Source organism: Cucumis melo, chromosome 8, assembly GCF_025177605.1.
Source record: "Cucumis melo cultivar AY chromosome 8, USDA_Cmelo_AY_1.0, whole genome shotgun sequence".
Lineage (NCBI taxonomy): Eukaryota > Viridiplantae > Streptophyta > Magnoliopsida > Cucurbitales > Cucurbitaceae > Cucumis > Cucumis melo.
Genome location: NC_066864.1, coordinates 18320726 through 18342164, shown reverse-complemented (window position 1 = coordinate 18342164; position 21439 = coordinate 18320726).

Below are 21439 nucleotides of genomic sequence, written 5' to 3'. Positions count from 1 at the left end.
CTAATCGTAAACTTCAGGGTCCATCGACATAAAATTTCAATCTACAACGTAGCCCATTAACATAACCACCCTATACCGAACATCCAGCATCGGGGTCTATCCGCAAGCAACTCCTTACACCCGATAGCACACAAGCTACAACTAGCGGTCGCGTTACCTTTACATCAGACAAGAGTATAGCAACAATACTTAAAAGTCAAACACACATACTTTTATTCAGTACAGTTACTAACGTGTAATCCCCTGTGGATTACTACGTTTCCAGCCTCGATCCGAGGTCCAGTAGTAGGAAAACCCTTACCTAAAACTCGGTTATGCCCCTCGATCGAGTCCACGCTCAACGGATCCACCTAAACGAAAACACGAAGGTTTTAATCGATGATACTAGTAGAAGTCATATTAAATGGTCCTAAGGAACATCCGTTGACTTACCTAAGGAAAGGAAAGCTATCTTCAAACAAGCCTGCCGCGGAACCCGAGAACTTATACGTCAACTCCTTAATACCTTCAAGGGATGAAAGGTAGGACCATATCTTATTCCAATATTCAAACTCGAATCGGATGTAGCAACATTAAGGAATTCATCGAAAACAATCCTTACCGAAGACTCACCGTGACCCGAAGTGGAGGGAGGAAAATATGGCTTAGGTGGCTCGGCTCAGCTTGGCTCACCCTCGGCTCGGCTCGGCTCGGCCTTGGCTCACGGCTCGGCTCACGGCTCGGCTCGGCTCAACTCGGCTTGCGGCTCGGCTCGCAGCTCGGCTCAAGTCAGCTTTCGGCTCGGCTCGGCTCGACTTGTGGCTCGCGGCTCGGCTCGATCTTCGGCTTGACTCGGCTCGCGGGTCGGCTTGCGGGTCGGCTCAAGTCAGCTTAGAACCGGGGCGACCACGAACATCGGTCTTCGGCGTTCGACGACGGAAATGCTTCGCGGCTTGGAGGAGTCCGACGACCGGCTCCGCTTCAACGCGGCGGAGAGTGACAGGGCGTCGGCGGACACGGTGGAATGAAGGACGCACGGCGGCGTCCGGGTGCGTGAGATCGAGAGGGAGTTTGGAAATGGATGGCCGCGGCAGACGAAGGCTGGAGCGGTGAGATTCCGACGACGGAGACAAAGGAGGCGATGCTGGCGCTGTCGGAAAAGAAGGAGAAGATTGAAGAGAATGGTGGTGGCGCTGTCGGATGGAGAAGAGAATGAAGAAGAAGGAGAAGACCGTCGGGGAAAGGAAGAAGAAGAACTGGGGGGGGGCGGCGCGCGCGTCTAGGGTTTTTTAAAAAAAATTATAAAATTTTATATATATGTATATTTTAAATAATAATAATAATTATTATAATAAAATATTTATATTAAATAATTATAAAAATATTAAATAATAATATTAATACTAATACTAAATAATAATGAGAGTACTAACATGAAATTATAGTGATAATAATACCTAATATTATATTATTATTTTATCATTTTTACAAAATCTTAAATTTCCGAAAAATTCACATAAAATGCTAAAATTTTACCTCGAAATTCGGGGCGTTACAATTTATGTTTAAGTTCGTAACATAATTGTTATGCTTATGTATGTTGACTTTGCTTACTAATGTATTTCCGTTTTTTGCAGATTCATAGATGGAGGATAGCAGTGAGGATGAAAAAGAAATGCTTCCAGAAGTAAGAAAGAAATCATTTGTTCCACGTGGGCCAAGTACTATGTCTGAGTTGGCCTTAGTGAGAAATTCTGGGCAAAAGTTGTCCATTCAATTTAATGAACACGGGCAACCTGTTGGAGCCACGTCTAAGAGAATGCAAAGTTACATTGGTGTGTGCATTCAGCAACAGATTCCTATCACATACAACTCTTGGAAAGAAGTTCCGAATAAGCTAAAAGATAAAATCTATGATTGTATATCGGTATGAGTTCTATTATTATGTTTTTCATATAATGTAGTTTGCTTTATACTCTAAGTTTAACTAAGCTTTTTTTTTTTTTTTGTGTAGATGTCGTTTGATTTACAACCCAATGCTAAACATTCTATACTTATGTCTGCATCAAGAAAGTTTCGAACGTTCAAGACCACGTTAACTCAGAAGTATATACTTCCGTCTAAGGATCAACCATCACTCTTGCAGTTTCCTCCCAAAATCTATTCTCATATAAATCAAGAAGATTGGGAATCGTTTGTGGATGCTAGACTAAGTAAAGAATGGGAGGTAAATAAGTTTACATTTTCACTTTAATTTTGTTTTGATATCTACCTACAAACTAATACGTTGTACAGGATTATAGTCGTATTCAAAGGGAAAGAAGGTCGAAATGCGTATACAATCACCACATGTCACAGGGATATGCTAATCTTGCCAATGAACTAGTGAGTATTTCTAATTAAATTGAAGAATTTATCTTAATATGTTGTTGTTAATTAAATATCTATCTTTTGTTATAGAAAATAACGCATGATGTTTCCTATCGTTCAACTCTTTGAAAAGAAGCACGGAAAGGAAGAAATAATGATTATTTTGATGATGCTACTCAAGATTGTGCCTCTCCGATTGTAAGTATACTTATGATTACAATACATAATCTTTTGTTAACCTAACTGATGATGAAAATACTTGTATTGTTTTATAGGATGAATTAGTTGCAACAAATAAAAATGAGGACATCTTGACTGACGCATTGGGTTCCAAGGAGCACGGTCGACGTGTAAGAGGCGTGGGTGGTTTTGTCTCTCAATCACAATATTTCAACACAATAAAAGGGAAGGAGAAAATGATAACTCCACAAGTCAAAATATGTCATAAAGAAGAGGATGACTCGAGATGCAAAAGTGACAAGAAGAGAAGTAATCACTTGAGGTCATCCATTGGAAGTATTAATATAGATCTTGATGCCGATGAGGACACACCTACCAACAAAGGAGTGGAGGTAATTGACTTTGTTGTCACTTTTAGTTTTTTAACGATATAGGATCAATTTTTCTTAACTATGCTTTTAATATTTGTAAAGGAAACACCATGCCAATTGTCTATAGGATCCATTAATAATATTGTTGCAGTAGCCACGATAGTTGAGGATAACATTGGATGTCCCAATGTTAAAGTTCTAGTAGACGTGGTTACGGGAGAAAATTTGACTATACCCAATCCAGTGAAGGGAAAGATAGAGACTTTAAATCAAGCATTGGGTAACATTATAGAGTGGCCTCGTCGGCTTGTTTCTACGATCAATGACAAACAAGTGTGTATCTTTTTTTACTATTTAAGTTTTGATTTTATTTGTATATTTATTTTGAATTTAGAACCTTGATTGTGATAAGAGCATTCAACTAGGAAGGATGTCGTATACTCTTCAAATTATACTGACGCTAACGGGATTATTAAGCTTTTAAATAGACATGCCATGAACAACATGAAGGATGTAGACATGATTCGCATCCTAATGAACGAGCTAATATTTGGAAGTGACAAATTTGTTTATTTAGCTTGTGAAGATTTGTTGCATTACTGCGACATGGTTGAAATCGGCTATATGTGTATACTAGCGTATATTACGTAAGTATAAGACAACTTATACTCATCTTTATCTCCAATACCACTGTTGTAGTTAGTTTGCTGATATTTTAACTATGGTTGCTTTTACTTAGATGTCTTTGGGATAAATGTGACTGTGCAAGGAATTTTTTTGTCATTGACCAATCAAAAATATCGTCACATATCAAAGATCGTGATCTTCGATCTAGAAATTTAACCAACCAGCTAGAAGCAGTTAACTTGGAACAGAAAGTGCTAATTCCATATAATACCGGGTAAATAAAGAAGAGAAACACATTAATAAATTTCCATTGAGCTTAAATATGTACTCACATTGAAGATGTTGTGTAACGCCCCGAAAATTTAAGGTAAAATTTTTTCTCGTTTTATGTAAAATGCAAGTTGATATAATAATAATATAATATTAATTATATTATTATTATTAATGTTTATTTTATTGGTTATAATATTAATATTATAAATATTATTATAAATTAATATTATAGAAATATTGTTATTTCTAAAACAATAAAATAAATTATTATTTATTTAATATTAATATTTTTAATATATTATTATTATTACTTTATTATTATTATTATTATTATTTATATTTAATATATATATTATTATTTAATTTAAATTATTAATATTATATAATTATTAAGAATTATATATATATATATATAATAAATGTTTTTTTTAAAAACAAAACCCTAATTTCAGCGCCGCCCCCCCCCCCCCCCCCCGATTTTTTTTTTCCTCTTTCTTCTCCCTTCCACGCCCGACGCCCGAGCCCCCCTTTCGCCTTCTTCTTCGTTCGTCTGCCCGCGCGCCGCCATCCATTTCTTCTTCTTCCTCCGTTCTTCGCCTGACAGTCTGTCTGCCTTCACGAAGCCGACGCCGCCACCATCTCTTTTCCTCTCCGTCTTCATCCGTGGGGTGGCCACCAGCCGCCGACGTTCGCCGCGGCCTCCATCCCTCCGTTTTCGTTTTCTCTCCACCGCGCGCCGCCATCCATTTCTTCCTCTTTCTCCGTTTCTGCCACCACCGTCAACCTCTCCGTCATCAGCTCGTGTTTCCGACGCCGACACGCCGTCGTTCGCCGGAAGGAAAAAGCCACAGAACCGTGCTGCCATTTTCTTTCGTCCAACCCGACCCGGTTCCAAGCCGAGCCCCAAGCCGAGCGAGCCGCGAGCCGAGCGAGCCGCGGGCCGAGCCCCAAGCCGAGCGAGCCGCGAGCCGAGCCGTGAGCCGAGCGAGCCGCGAGGCGAGCCGTGAGCCGAGTAAGCCGAGCCGAGCCGAGTCCAAGCCAAGCCGAGTTAAGCCGAGCCGAGCCGAGCCGAGCCGAGTCCAAGCCGAGCCGAGCCAAGCCACCTAAGCCTTCCTTCCTCCACTTCGGTTCACGGTGAGTCTTCGGTAAGGATTGTTCTGATGAATTCCCTAATGTTACCTCGTCCGATTCGAGTTTGAATGTTGGATTAAGATATGGCCCTACTTTTCTCCCTTGAAGGTAGTGCAGAGTTGACGCTTAAGTTCTCGGGTTCCGCGGCAGACCTGGTTGGAGTTAGCTTCTTTTCCTTGGGTAAGTCAGCGGATGACCTTTTAAAACAACTGCTACTAAAATCATCAACTAAAACTTTCGTGTTTCGTTAGGTAGATCTGTCGAGCGTGGTTTTCGATCGAGGGGCATAACCGAGTTTCAGGTAAGGGTTTTCCTACTACTGGACCCCGAGTCCAGGTTAAAACCGTAGTAATCCACAGGGGATTACACGTTAGTGACTGTACTGAATATCTGTATGCGTGTTGACTGTTAAGTACTGATATTATATTTTGTCTGATGAAAATATACTGTGACTGCTATTTGTGGATTGAAATTATATGTTGATGGACCTTAAAGTTACGGTTTAGTATGTAGTAAAGCACTGGTCTGGATGTGGTTCATGGAATTTGGACGGGGAAGGACAGTGAGTCCGGTTTTGGTTGGTTAGTCGATTGGACCTAGGGTTTCCCTATTGGGCGTGCGAATCGGTAATGCATAAAGCAACTGAGGGTGTAGATGTTTAAACCTATACTATCTGACTGACAAAGCCTATGGTGGGACTGTGATATGAATGTCGTTGGGATGTGGCTGATGTAGACAGTTTAGTTTGGACTGAGGGGTAACGGTTAGCTTCATCTATGGGGCAGTGTGCCTTACGGATATGTGCATCCTTCGGGAGCACTAGACTGATATGTGCATCCTTCGGGAGCACTAGACTGATATGTGTATCCTTCGGGAGCACTAGACTGATATGTGTATCCTTCGGGAGCACTAGACTGATATGTGTATCCTTCGGGAGCACTAGACTGATATGTGCACCCTTCGGGAGCACTAGACTGATATGTGCATCCTTCGGGAGCACTAGACTGATATGTGCGTTCTACGGAACCACTAGACTGTTATGTAGGGTACCCCCGAATAGGAAGTTAACTGTTGTTCCCTAACGGGCCCAGTAGTGGGTCCCTTACTGGGTATGTTTATACTCACCCTTTCTCTTCTTTAACTTTTCAGGTAGGGGTACAGCGAGGGGCAGACCGACGAGAGGCAGGAAGGATGCGTGAAGGCCATATGGACGCGTCTGATTTTCTTTCGCTTCCGCTATGTATTTTGTCAGAATATTTTGATTGTGATTTTTTGGACTGGTGACTTGACATTTTATCTTGTGACTTTTTGAATTATTTAAAATAGGGCCCGAAACTGTCTTTTGTAAGGTTTATACTGTTTAAATGAATCGTATCTGGTCCGTTTTAAATTTTACGTTGAATGGTCGAGTTTTGGTATTTGGTAGTGACCTCAGCTTAGTCCGGAAAAGTTGGGTCGTTACAGTTGGTATCAGAGCCTAAGTTTTAGGTTCTGTAGACTGACTTATAATGTTAGTCTGTGTTTTGTGTCCTTATGGCTGAAACGATCCTTGCCGCTCGTCAGGTACGCTCTCATGAAAGTATATGTATAACTCTACATGCATTACCTTACCTAAGTTAAACTGCAAATTCAATTACCATTTGTGACTAAAGGAAATCGTTGGTGGTTGTTAGGGAAATGCCACCAAGGAGAGGTGCACGAAGGGGTGGCCGAGGAGGCCGAGGAAGGGGAGCAGGACGCGTTCAGCCTGAGGTGCAGCCTGTAGCCCAAGCCCCTGACCCGGCTGCACCAGTTACTCATGCGGACCTAGCCGCCATGGAGCAGAGGTTTAGAGATATGATTATGCAAATGCGGCAGCAGCAGAAGCCTGCCTCGCCAACTCCGGCGCCAGCTCCAGCACCAGTTCCTGCTCCAGCTCCGGCTCCGGTACCAGTTGCACCCCAGTTTGTGCCGGATCAGTTGTCAGCAGAGGCTAAGCACCTGAGGGATTTCAGGAAGTATAATCCCACGACGTTTGATGGGTCTTTGGAGGACCCCACCAGAGCTCAGATGTGGCTATCGTCCTTGGAGACCATATTCCGTTACATGAAATGCCCTGAGGATCAGAAAGTTCAGTGTACTGTTTTTATGTTGACTGACAGAGGTACTGCCTGGTGGGAGACTACAGAGAGGATGCTAGGTGGTGATGTGAGTCAGATCACGTGGCAGCAGTTCAAGGAGAGTTTCTATGCGAAATTCTTCTCTGCCAGTTTGAGAGATGCCAAGCGGCAGGAGTTTCTGAACTTAGAGCAGGGTGACATGACAGTGGAGCAGTATGATGCGGAGTTTGACATGTTATCCCGCTTCGCTCCCGAGATGATAGCGACCGAGGCGGCCAGAGCTGACAAGTTTGTTAGAGGCCTCAGACTGGACATTCAGGGTTTGGTCCGAGCTTTCAGACCCGCTACTCATGCCGATGCACTGCGCCTGGCAGTGGATCTCAGTTTACAGGAGAGGGCCAACTCGTCTAAGACCGCTGGTAGAGGTTCGACGTCGGGACAGAAGAGGAAGGCTGAGCAGCAGCCTGTTCCAGTGCCACAGCGGAATTTCAGACCAGGTGGTGAGTTTCGCAGCTTCCAGCAGAAACCTTTTGAGGCAGGGGAGGCTGCCAGAGGGAAGCCGTTGTGTACCACTTGTGGGAAGCACCATTTGGGCCGTTGCTTATTCGGGACCAGGACCTGCTTTAAGTGCAGGCAAGAGGGTCATACAGCTGATAGATGCCCGTTGAGAGTCACGGGGATCGCGCAGAATCAGAGGGCAGGTGCTCCACATCAGGGTAGAGTCTTTGCTACCAACAGGACGGAGGCTGAGAAGGCAGGCACAGTAGTGACAGGTACGCTCCCAGTGTTGGGGCATTACGCCTTAGTTTTGTTTGATTCGGGTTCGTCACATTCTTTTATCTCTTCCGCATTTGTGTCGCATGCCCGCTTAGAGGTAGAGCCCTTACACCATGTTCTGTCAGTATCTACTCCTTCCGGGGAATGTATGTTGTCGAAGGAAAAGGTGAAGGCATGTCAGATTGAGATAGCAGGCCATGTGATTGAAGTAACGCTGATAGTTCTGGATATGCTGGACTTTGATGTAATCCTGGGTATGGATTGGTTGGCCGCTAACCACGCCAGCATAGATTGTTCACGTAAGGAGGTAACGTTTAACCCTCCCTCGATGGCCAGTTTTAAATTTAAGGGAGGAGGGTCAAAGTCGTTGCCCCAGGTAATCTCAGCCATCAGGGCCAGTAAACTGCTCAGTCAGGGTACTTGGGCTATCTTAGCGAGTGTGGTGGATACTAGAGAGGCGGATGTATCCCTGTCATCAGAACCAGTAGTGAGGGACTATCCGGACGTTTTTCCTGAGGAACTTCCAGGGTTACCTCCGCACAGAGAGGTTGAGTTTGCCATAGAGTTGGAGCCGGGCACGGTTCCTATATCCAGAGCCCCTTACAGAATGGCCCCCGCAGAACTGAAAGAACTGAAGGTACAGTTGCAGGAATTGCTTGATAAGGGATTCATTCGACCGAGCGTGTCACCTTGGGGTGCGCCAGTTTTATTTGTTAAGAAGAAGGATGGATCGATGCGTCTATGCATTGACTATAGGGAGTTGAATAAGGTAACCGTAAAGAACAGATATCCCTTGCCCAGGATTGACGATCTATTTGACCAGTTACAGGGAGCCACAGTGTTCTCTAAGATTGATCTTCGGTCGGGATACCATCAGCTGAGAATTAAGGATGAGGATGTACCGAAGACAGCATTTCGTTCTAGATATGGACACTACGAGTTTATTGTGATGTCTTTTGGTTTGACGAATGCTCCGGCAGTATTTATGGACTTGATGAACAGAGTGTTTAGGGAATTCCTAGATACTTTTGTGATCGTGTTTATCGACGATATCTTGATATACTCCAAGACGGAGGCCGAACACGAGGAGCATTTACGTATGGTTTTGCAAACACTTCGGGATAATAAGTTATATGCAAAGTTCTCGAAATGCGAGTTTTGGCTGAAGCAGGTGTCTTTTCTGGGTCACGTGGTTTCTAAGACTGGAGTCTCTGTGGATCCAGCTAAGATAGAGGCAGTCACCGGTTGGACCCGACCTTCCACAGTCAGCGAGGTTCGTAGCTTTCTGGGTTTAGCGGGCTATTATCGACGATTTGTGGAGAACTTTTCTCGTATAGCTACTCCTCTTACTCAGTTGACCAGAAAGGGAGCTCCTTTTGTTTGGAGCAAGGCATGTGAGGACAGTTTCCAGACCCTTAAACAGAAGCTAGTTACCGCACCAGTTCTCACGGTACCCGATGGTTCTGGCAGTTTCGTGATTTATAGTGATGCTTCCAAGAAGGGTCTGGGTTGTGTTTTGATGCAGCAGGGTAAGGTGGTCGCTTATGCGTCTCGTCAGTTGAAGAGTCATGAGCAGAACTACCCTACACATGATCTAGAGTTGGCAGCAGTGGTTTTTGCTTTGAAGATATGGAGGCATTATTTATATGGTGAAAAGATACAGATATTCACAGATCATAAGAGCTTGAAATACTTCTTTACTCAGAAAGAATTGAATATGAGACAGCGAAGGTGGCTTGAGTTAGTGAAGGATTACGATTGTGAGATACTGTATCATCCAGGCAAGGCAAATGTGGTAGCTGATGCTCTTAGTAGGAAGGTGTCCCATTCTGCAGCACTTATTACCCGGCAGGCCCCATTGCATCGGGATATCGAGCGGGCTGAGATTGCAGTGTCAGTGGGGGCAGTTACTACGCAGTTAGCCCAGTTGACGGTACAGCCGACTTTGAGGCAGAAGATCATTGATGCTCAGAGTAACGATCCTTATCTGGTTGAGAAACGTGGCCTAGCAGAGGCAGGGCAAACGGCTGAGTTCTCGTTATCCTCTGATGGTGGACTGTTGTTTGAGAGACGCCTCTGTATTCCGTCAGATAGTGCGGTTAAGACAGAATTATTATCTGAGGCGCACAGTTCCCCATTTTCCATGCACCCAGGTAGTACGAAGATGTATCAGGACCTGAAGCGGGTTTATTGGTGGCGTAACATGAAGAGGGAAGTAGCAGAATTTGTTAGTAAATGCTTGGTGTGCCAGCAGGTTAAGGCACCAAGGCAGAAACCAGCGGGTTTATTACAACCTTTGAGCATACCGGAATGGAAGTGGGAGAACGTGTCCATGGATTTCATTACAGGGCTACCGAGAACTCTGAGGGGTTTTACAGTGATTTGGGTTGTGGTGGACAGACTTACTAAGTCAGCGCACTTTGTTCCGGGTAAATCCACCTATACTGCTAGTAAGTGGGCACAGTTGTACATGTCTGAGATAGTGAGATTGCACGGAGTGCCAGTGTCGATTGTTTCTGACAGAGATGCCCGTTTCACTTCCAAATTTTGGAAGGGTTTGCAGACTGCTATGGGCACGAGGTTGGACTTTAGTACGGCTTTCCATCCACAGACTGACGGTCAGACTGAGCGTCTGAACCAGGTTTTAGAGGATATGTTGCGAGCGTGTGCATTGGAATTTCCAGGTAGCTGGGACTCCCACTTACATTTGATGGAATTTGCTTATAATAACAGTTATCAGGCTACTATTGGCATGGCACCGTTTGAGGCCCTGTACGGCAAATGTTGTAGATCCCCGGTTTGCTGGGATGAGGTAGGTGGACAGAGATTGATGGGTCCTGAGTTAGTTCAGTCTACTAACGAAGCGATTCAGAAGATTAGATCACGCATGCATACCGCTCAGAGTAGGCAGAAGAGTTATGCAGATGTGAGGCGGAAGGACCTTGAGTTTGAGGTAGGGGATAAAGTGTTCTTAAAGGTAGCACCTATGAGAGGTGTCTTGCGTTTTGAAAGGAGGGGAAAGTTGAGTCCCCGTTTTGTTGGGCCGTTTGAGATTCTGGAGCGGATTGGCCCTGTAGCTTATCGCTTGGCGTTGCCTCCATCACTCTCGACAGTTCATGATGTGTTTCACGTTTCTATGTTGAGGAAGTACGTGCCAGATCCATCCCATGTAGTGGATTACGAGCCACTAGAGATTGATGAAAACTTGAGCTATGTTGAACAACCTGTTGAGGTGCTTGCTAGAGAGGTGAAGACGTTGAGAAATAAACAAATTCCCCTAGTTAAAGTCTTATGGCGGAATCATCGGGTAGAAGAGGCTACATGGGAGCGTGAAGATGACATGAGGTCCCGTTATCCCGAACTGTTCGAGGAATAAAACTTTCGAGGACGAAAGTTCCCTAAGGAGAGAAGAATGTAACGCCCCGAAAATTTAAGGTAAAATTTTTTCTCGTTTTATGTAAAATGCAAGTTGATATAATAATAATATAATATTAATTATATTATTATTATTAATGTTTATTTTATTGGTTATAATATTAATATTATAAATATTATTATAAATTAATATTATAGAAATATTGTTATTTCTAAAACAATAAAATAAATTATTATTTATTTAATATTAATATTTTTAATATATTATTATTATTACTTTATTATTATTATTATTATTTATATTTAATATATATATTATTATTTAATTTAAATTATTAATATTATATAATTATTAAGAATTATATATATATATATATAATAAATGTTTTTTTTTAAAAACAAAACCCTAATTTCAGCGCCGCCCCCCCCCCCCCCCCGATTTTTTTTTTCCTCTTTCTTCTCCCTTCCACGCCCGACGCCCGAGCCCCCCTTTCGCCTTCTTCTTCGTTCGTCTGCCCGCGCGCCGCCATCCATTTCTTCTTCTTCCTCCGTTCTTCGCCTGACAGTCCGTCTGCCTTCACGAAGCCGACGCCGCCACCATCTCTTTTCCTCTCCGTCTTCATCCGTGGGGTGGCCACCAGCCGCCGACGTTCGCCGCGGCCTCCATCCCTCCGTTTTCGTTTTCTCTCCACCGCGCGCCGCCATCCATTTCTTCCTCTTTCTCCGTTTCTGCCACCACCGTCAACCTCTCCGTCATCAGCTCGTGTTTCCGACGCCGACACGCCGTCGTTCGCCGGAAGGAAAAAGCCACAGAACCGTGCTGCCATTTTCTTTCGTCCAACCCGACCCGGTTCCAAGCCGAGCCCCAAGCCGAGCGAGCCGCGGGCCGAGCCCCAAGCCGAGCGAGCCGCGAGCCGAGCCGCGAGCCGAGCGAGCCGCGAGCCGAGCCGCGAGCCGAGTAAGCCGAGCCGAGCCGAGTCCAAGCCAAGCCGAGTTAAGCCGAGCCGAGCCGAGCCGAGCCGAGTCCAAGCCGAGCCGAGCCAAGCCACCTAAGCCTTCCTTCCTCCACTTCAGTTCACGGTGAGTCTTCGGTAAGGATTGTTCTGATGAATTCCCTAATGTTACCTCGTCCGATTCGAGTTTGAATGTTGGATTAAGATATGGCCCTACTTTTCTCCCTTGAAGGTAGTGCAGAGTTGACGCTTAAGTTCTCGGGTTCCGCGGCAGACCTGGTTGGAGTTAGCTTCTTTTCCTTGGGTAAGTCAGCGGATGACCTTTTAAAACAACTGCTACTAAAATCATCAACTAAAACTTTCGTGTTTCGTTAGGTAGATCTGTCGAGCGTGGTTTTCGATCGAGGGGCATAACCGAGTTTCAGGTAAGGGTTTTCCTACTACTGGACCCCGAGTCCAGGTTAAAACCGTAGTAATCCACAGGGGATTACACGTTAGTGACTGTACTGAATATCTGTATGCGTGTTGACTGTTAAGTACTGATATTATATTTTGTCTGATGAAAATATACTGTGACTGCTATTTGTGGATTGAAATTATATGTTGATGGACCTTAAAGTTACGGTTTAGTATGTAGTAAAGCACTGGTCTGGATGTGGTTCATGGAATTTGGACGGGGAAGGACAGTGAGTCCGGTTTTGGTTGGTTAGTCGATTGGACCTAGGGTTTCCCTATTGGGCGTGCGAATCGGTAATGCATAAAGCAACTGAGGGTGTAGATGTTTAAACCTATACTATCTGACTGACAAAGCCTATGGTGGGACTGTGATATGAATGTCGTTGGGATGTGGCTGATGTAGACAGTTTAGTTTGGACTGAGGGGTAACGGTTAGCTTCATCTATGGGGCAGTGTGCCTTACGGATATGTGCATCCTTCGGGAGCACTAGACTGATATGTGCATCCTTCGGGAGCACTAGACTGATATGTGTATCCTTCGGGAGCACTAGACTGATATGTGTATCCTTCGGGAGCACTAGACTGATATGTGCATCCTTCGGGAGCACTAGACTGATATGTGCATCCTTCGGGAGCACTAGACTGATATGTGCGTTCTACGGAACCACTAGACTGTTATGTAGGGTACCCCCGAATAGGAAGTTAACTGTTGTTCCCTAACGGGCCCAGTAGTGGGTCCCTTACTGGGTATGTTTATACTCACCCTTTCTCTTCTTTAACTTTTCAGGTAGGGGTACAGCGAGGGGCAGACCGACGAGAGGCAGGAAGGATGCGTGAAGGCCATATGGACGCGTCTGATTTTCTTTCGCTTCCGCTATGTATTTTGTCAGAATATTTTGATTGTGATTTTTTGGACTGGTGACTTGACATTTTATCTTGTGACTTTTTGAATTATTTAAAATAGGGCCCGAAACTGTCTTTTGTAAGGTTTATACTGTTTAAATGAATCGTATCTGGTCCGTTTTAAATTTTACGTTGAATGGTCGAGTTTTGGTATTTGGTAGTGACCTCAGCTTAGTCCGGAAAAGTTGGGTCGTTACATGTTGTTTATTGTAGTTTTCATTGGATGTTGCATGTTATCGATCTTCATGAAAATTGCGTTTATGTTTTGGACTCTCTTCGGAGTAAAGTCAATGAAGACATTCATGGAATCATAAATGTGTAAGTGTATTCACTTTATTACTTCTTATTTAACTTTATTGTCTTCTAATGTTTCAAAATATTTAGAGGGTTGAAGACATGGCAAGCGAAACACGATCTACAACGCTATCGATCAACTCCAAAATGGAGACCTGTAAAGGTAATTTGCATTTACACGTAATTATTTTTTATGAAACATAAGATAATTTGTATTCAATTTATATACATGCAGTGCCCTCGTCAATTGGATTCTGTAGGGTTTAGGTACTACGTGCAAAAGTACATACATGAGATAGTGCATAATTCTAGTACTTCTATTACTAGCCTTGTAAGTTTCTACTTTAACTTTTTACATATTATAATTTATGATCTAAACTCATACTTTCCATATCTTTCTCTTTGTGTGTAGTTCAATACCAAAAATGCATATAGGCAAGAGGAGATTGACGAGATTCGAACTGAATGGGCAGCTTTTGTTAGCAGATTTCTGTAAGCTTTTAAATATGTTTTTTGGTCGAGTTAAGTTAGTAGCTGCTTTTTGTAGTTAGGTTAGTAGTTGATTTTTGTAGTTAGGTTAGTAGTTGATTTTTGTAGTTAGGTTAGTAGTTGGTCGAGTTAAGTTTTTGTAGGGACGGGCAGTCCTATAGTTTTTTGAAGGGCAGGTGGTCCCGTACTAATTGTTGTTTGTTAGATAGTTTGTACGTATACTTTAGTTAGTGAAGAAACTTTCTATTGTACATATACATTGTTTATTAATCACGATCTTATATATTATCTTTATATTTTTTAGTTTTCACTTACAGTTGTTGGTTGTTTATTTAAATATGTGATTATATATAGGAGTTGGATGATTTTATTTGTTGTAGTACTATATAAAAGGATGGAAAGGTGTGCTGATATTTTAGGTGTTGGATGATCGTATTTGCTGTAGTACTGTATGGAAGTGTGGAAAAGTGTGCTCGTATTTTAGTGTTGGATCTTATGCATTGTAGGTGTTTATTATTGGTTTGCCATGGATGGCAGGATGTGTTGTTTGATATGTGTGATTATATATATAAGTGGATATATTGGAGGATTTGGAGTAGTTGGACTTATAGTGTTGAATATAGTTATGTTTATTCATATGTGATTATATGTAGGTGTTGGATGATGTGTATTTGTTGTAGTTCTATATGGAAGTGTATGCTGGAATTTTAGGTATTATTGTGTGCATTGCAGGTGAACTAGTTATAAGGCATTGAGTAGTAGGCATTATAGCCAGTGTGCAAGCCATTTTTTTATTTTTTACAATAAACGATGACGAACATTTTCGGATGTAATTCAACTCAAATAATATCGGTTTTGCCGTTATAAAAACTATTATAAATATGCATTAAATGTGTTTTTAACGTACGTTTAAAAACGACATTAAATGTGTCTTTAATGTCGGTTAAAAAAGATTAAAGACCTCTTTAATGTCGGTTATCCACCGACATTAAAGATGAACCGACATTAAAGGCCTTCAATAACACCTTCAAAGATGTGGTTATAACCAACATTAAAGATATCTTTAATGTCGGTTATAAACTGACATTAAAGCCCAACTGACATTAAAGGCCTTTAATAATGCTCACAAAGATGTCAGTCGCCAAGTGACATTAAAGGCCAGATTTCTTGTAGTGTTTCCCCAATTAAGTGTAATTTGATATCTATAACATACTGATTTTGTTACTTTGGTGACTAACAAATTATTCCTAATATATAGATATCGAATAACATAACTTTCAAGTGATTTTAATCGTAAAATTTGCAAATATATTAATATTGTAAATAAATTTATCAAAACTCTCATTCAATATAAACGGCATAATTTAAATCACTAGGATAAATTGATACTTTAAAAACATAATAAATTTATCATAACACATAAAATATAATTAATATACGATCATAAACTATATAGCATACTAAATATAGTAATTTTCGAAAAATCATCAAAATCTAAATATTAATTAGATTTTAGGATGAATTTTCGGTAATATTCTAACCAACATTAGATATTAATTCTTTTAATTATGGATTAGAATATTGATTTAATTTACTTTAACCCCTATACAGAAAACATTGAAATTTATATGAAAAATTCACTGACCACCTTCTAATTCCTTTAATTAGGTATGTACTACATTAGATTTTAAATTCCTTTAATTACTAATTCTTTGTTAAACCAGAAAGTTTAATTACTAATTAATATCGAAGAAACAGAAGACTATGGCCGGCGGTGAGATGCGAAAATATTTAAGTTTATGCCCTTTTCAATTTTCAATAAAATTCAAATTGACATTGATAATTAAACAATCTTTAATTTAATTTAAGAAAACATGCCGGGGAAACATAAAAGCAATTCATTAATCATCCATATAAAATTATAAGTTCTCAATCAAGGCTTTGATACCACATATAAACTTGAATTTCAGGATTGTACAACAAAACCCTAACATTGTATATAATAATAAGTCTCAAGATCTTTGAATTAAGTGATTTTACAAATTAAAGTTAGTTAAAGAATAGCATACCTTGATCCATGAATAATTTTCTTGAGAAATTGTGTTTCTCTCACTTGGTCTTCCTTTAGAACTTAATTTAGGTTTCGTAATGGAAAGGATAAACTACTTAATGAGGCAGTGAAAGGACCGATGTCTAAGGTTTTATGTATAGACACCACCCACATTCATCATGGTGTTTAATTAGGGCATTATCTTTTAACCTAATAGGCCTAATAAAATAATAGGCCCGAAAGAGATAAATAGCATTGTTCACACAAGATTTCCAGAGAAATTTGGTTCGTGGAGTTGAACTTGTGTTGATGTTGTATTTATGTTGATTTGATGCGATGTGGTTCGATCTCTAGAATTTGATCCTCTGATTCTCTCTCGGCTGGATGCTTATGTTTGATTTGAGGAAGCGAAGCACGTGATGTTCTTGGAGTTGGAGTCTTTGAAGAAAGCTTGGATCTTCAAAGGAGCTTCAATCTTCGAGGGTGTTCTTGAAGTTGGAGTTTTCGAAGAAAGCTTGTATTTTCAAAGGAGCTTCAATCTTCTAAGGTGTTCTTGAAGTTGGAGTCTTAGAAGAAAGTTTGTATCTTCAAAGAAGCTTCAATCTTCGAGGGTATTCTTGAAGTTGGAGTCTTGGAAGAAAGCTTGTATATTCAAATGAGCTTCAATCTTCAAGAGTGTTCGACTTTAGGAGTTGAGGAGTTTTCTATCTCTTGAGAGAATTCTCTCTAGACCTTTTGAAGTAAAAAATTTTCCTTTAGAGCTTATGAAGTTCAAAATTCTCCTTTATAAATGAAGACAACCCCTCTATTTATAGAGTTCCCTGGTAGGCTTTCATGGACTTGAATCTGGTCTGCTCTATGGACCATACCCATGGGCTCAATCACATGGATTTGGGTCATATTTTATTTTTGGCTAAATTAAGCTTATTTTTTGGCTCAATTGAATTTTAGCTCAAGTAAATAATATTTAATTGAATCAAAATAATTAATTTGATCTAATTGTCATAATAAAGACACGTGACATCATTAGAATTGTCCAATTTGTCTTTAAATTTAATTTGTGATACATGCCAATTTTTAGTTAATCCCAAATACAATTATTTTAGTAAATGATGTGAAAATTTGTGATTGGTTCCAAATTTTCTTATTCAACAAGCATATAATGCAGTTGGGCCACATTAATAATAATATTATATCTAAAATAAATATAACACCTAACAACCAAATAACAGTTTGAAAAAAAATAAAAAACAATCCCTCATATTTGATATACGATATTGAACCAAATAACAGTTTGGAAAAAAAAAAAGAAGAAGGGAAAGAGAAGAAAGACAATGGAAAGAAAAAAGATCGCAGAGGAAGAGGAGAAGAAAGATGATAAAAGGGAAGGGCAAACCTGGAATATATAAAAAAAATTGCCAACTTCATATGCTTTTTCATTTTATTACACGGGCCATAAATATTTTACTTGTTTGTTATATTTATGAAAATTTCTCTTTATATATTAATATATATAATGACCCCTCGTGAAGTGTGCAAGTGTAAAGAAAAAAGAAAAAGAAATTTAATTTATCTTTCTTCTTCCACGAGATTGTTGTCATAATCCCTTCCCCCCTCTTTAATTTTGAACATCTACTGCCACCCCTCTCCAGCCATCGTTGTTTGCTTGCCGCCAATGATTGACCACCATCGTGCAATTCCTTTCTCAAACTTTTGAATTTGGAATTAACACCCGACACGATAGACATAATTATTCAATTGTGTGAATCTATACCTTTTGTAGAAGTTTCTGACAATATGATGTAAATAGAGTCTATGATGGCATATACCTTAAATCCTAAATCCTAAACCCAAAACCCTAAATGACGTATATATGGCGTAAATAGAAACTATGATGACATTTATGACAATATAGCTGGTTAGAGGCAGCAGTCATGCGCTTGCTATCGTTCTTCCCCATCATCGACTGTTGCCTCTAACCAACTACAAATTATAAAGACATCTATTTACACTATATTGGCATAAATATCATCATAGATTCTATTTACGCCATATATATGGCGTTTAGGGTTTAGGGTATATGCCATCATAGATTCTATTTACATTATATTGTCAAAAACTTCTACAAAAGGTATAGATTCACACAATTGAATAATTACGTCTATCGTATCGGGTGTCAATTCCAAATTCAAAAGTTTGATAAAGCAATTGAAAACATTATAAGAATAAACAACAACTATATGAGTTTTTTTTTAACGACATTCTTAAAGAACAATGCATTTCAAGCACATGATAGAGGATTTCATATGGGTGGATAGTGAAAAATCTATCAAAGTGATTGAATGGAGTTCCCCAAAGAAGCTCGGATGTGTCGAAAAATGCTCCATCTCAAATAACATTTTTCAAATATGTCAATTACTTTGATAAAAGAAGAGAGGAAATCAAAGCTTCTTCGGTGTGTCAAGATAAATACATCTGGTAATTAAAAAAAATTCATGTTGTCAACAAAAAAAGCCTTTTTTTATGTATAATTCTAAGTGAGTCACTGTTCAAGTACATACTAGAAAAGAATTTAAAATGAGTTATAAGATCCAGTAAGCATGAAGTACAATGATATGATCAATTTCAAAGCATGTTACATGTGAAAATCGGACATCACAGCCTCAATGCTAAAGGAGGAAATGTTCATTTTATGGTGGTTTGATCACAATTTAACATGAACTAAGAAGATTTCATTGAGGACTCTTATAAAATTCCAACATGCTGCATGCTACCCTCTTTAATTTCAACTTGTACAACATGAAGATTACTGCATCATACTTACAAATATACATGTCTACATCCTAACCTATCGTTGTTGTGGAAACATGGCAGATCGAAGAACTTATGTTATCACACTAAGATGGATTAAGGGAATCAAATTCTCACCAACAATATGGGTTTTATAGTTAGTTTAGTTGAAACCGAAGAAGATGTCCTTCGTTATGGGGATAAACACTAGATAATTAGGGATTTTTGTGTTTAGTATTTTTACATTGTAAATAATATTTTTTTAGTAGACTTAATTTTTTTTTTTTTTTTTGGATAGTTGCAAATGTAGCAATTGTATTTAAAATAATTAAGTATATAACAACATTTTTTAAAAATTGCAAATATAAAAAAATCTGTCAAAATCTATCAATGATAGGAGTCTATCGCTGATAGACCATATAACAAATATTGGTCTATCACTGATAAACCATAAGGGTCTATCAACGATAGAAGTCTATCACTGATAAACTTTGCTATATTTGTAATTTTTTAAAAATATTGCTACATACTTAATAATTATTTTAAAAATTGCTACCTTTTATAATTACCCTTTTTTTTTGTATTCAATCTCTTATTATAATTTATTTTACTTGTGTTTTGTACCGAATGTTTTCATGGTGTACTTAATGTTATATACACATACATACATACATACATCTATATATATATATATATATACATACATAGATATATACACATATACATACATACCTACATACATATATACATACATACATATATTTTTTTTACTTAATATTTAGACTTCTGTAATTAATGTTTTACTCGAGAAATAAATAAATTATTTTCGGTAGACCATGACCTTAAACCCATAACTCATTGATTCTGATGTTTTGTATGATTAAAACATTCATTGGTCAACAATTGTATAAAAAGATCGGACTACAAACAAGATGAACTATAGATGTCGTGAGGTAATGGTGTATTATACATCATAGTCCACCGTAACATACTTCCACTTCATGCTCTCGATTTTTAATGATTGCTATATTGGGATTCATCCAGTTAGATTGACATCTCATCATTACATTTGTTGTGAGATGAAGGTCGAAGACACATACATTTGATGTGTCGACTGGAGAGTGCACAGTTACATTGTAAGACATAGAAATATTGTTAGAATTACTTGTTGATGGCGAGCCTGTTATTGGTCAAATGCACAATATGATTGGTTGGATGTTTGTTAGATGTTATTTGGTGTGAACCTTCCTACTAAACAAATCAAGGGATTGAGATTAAGTTCAACTTGGCTAGGGACATAATTTTAGGACTTGATGACGACTCGTACAAGGAAATTGTCATGAGATATGTATGAGTATATATATTACAAATGATGGGTGGAAGTATGTTTTTTGATAAATAAACTCGTTTGTGTACCTAAGTTTTCTACCATTATTAGTTGATTTGGATGAAAAGGAACAATATTATCAAGATGGAGCATATTTGGTATGGATATATAGATAGCTATGTAAAGAATCAAAACAAGGTGTTCATGTCATCATTGGACTATTGATACTTCTACAAATATGGGCTTGGAAACGATTCTCAATAATGACTCCACAACTCCAGCATGTCATTAATCATCTATTACCTAATTTTAATATGTAACACCCCAGGTTCTGAATTTGGAATTTGAATCCCCAATATTCCCCTGCATCTCTTGCGACCTGACAACATCATCCTTACTTGTCTTACACAAACACGATTCCTTTTAGCATGTTTTGTTCTCACTCACATACATTCTAAGAAAATTTCCAGGAGGTTACTCAACATAAAATTGCTCAGAGCTAAGCACGCTTAACTTTGGAGTTCCCATGATCGAGCCACCAAAAGGGAAGGTCACCTTGTTGGTATAGGTAGTAACTTTTAATTATTTTAAGTCTTTCTTAACCTTACTTTCACGTCCTCAGGATCCCTCTCATTCAGATGTGATATCGATTCATTCATGTCTCCCTCATAAACTCGGAGAATTACATAATATAAGTTAGATTAACCAATATTTTTTTACGATTGCTATCACTAATTTAAAATCTAAAATATTAATTTAACAATACAGATGAAGAGATCAATTTTGTGTGATCAGATTAGTTGCACATGTAATGTCTCAGTGTAGGTACATGTTTGACTTTTTTCGGGCTGTTTAGAAGAGTAAATGTCGAACCTTGAATGTTATGTTTCATATTATTTGTTTTAATATAATATGTTATATTTTAGAGAATTTGGAAAACATACAAAACTATCGTTGATAGTTTTCCCAATTTATATAAAAACAGTCAAGATAAT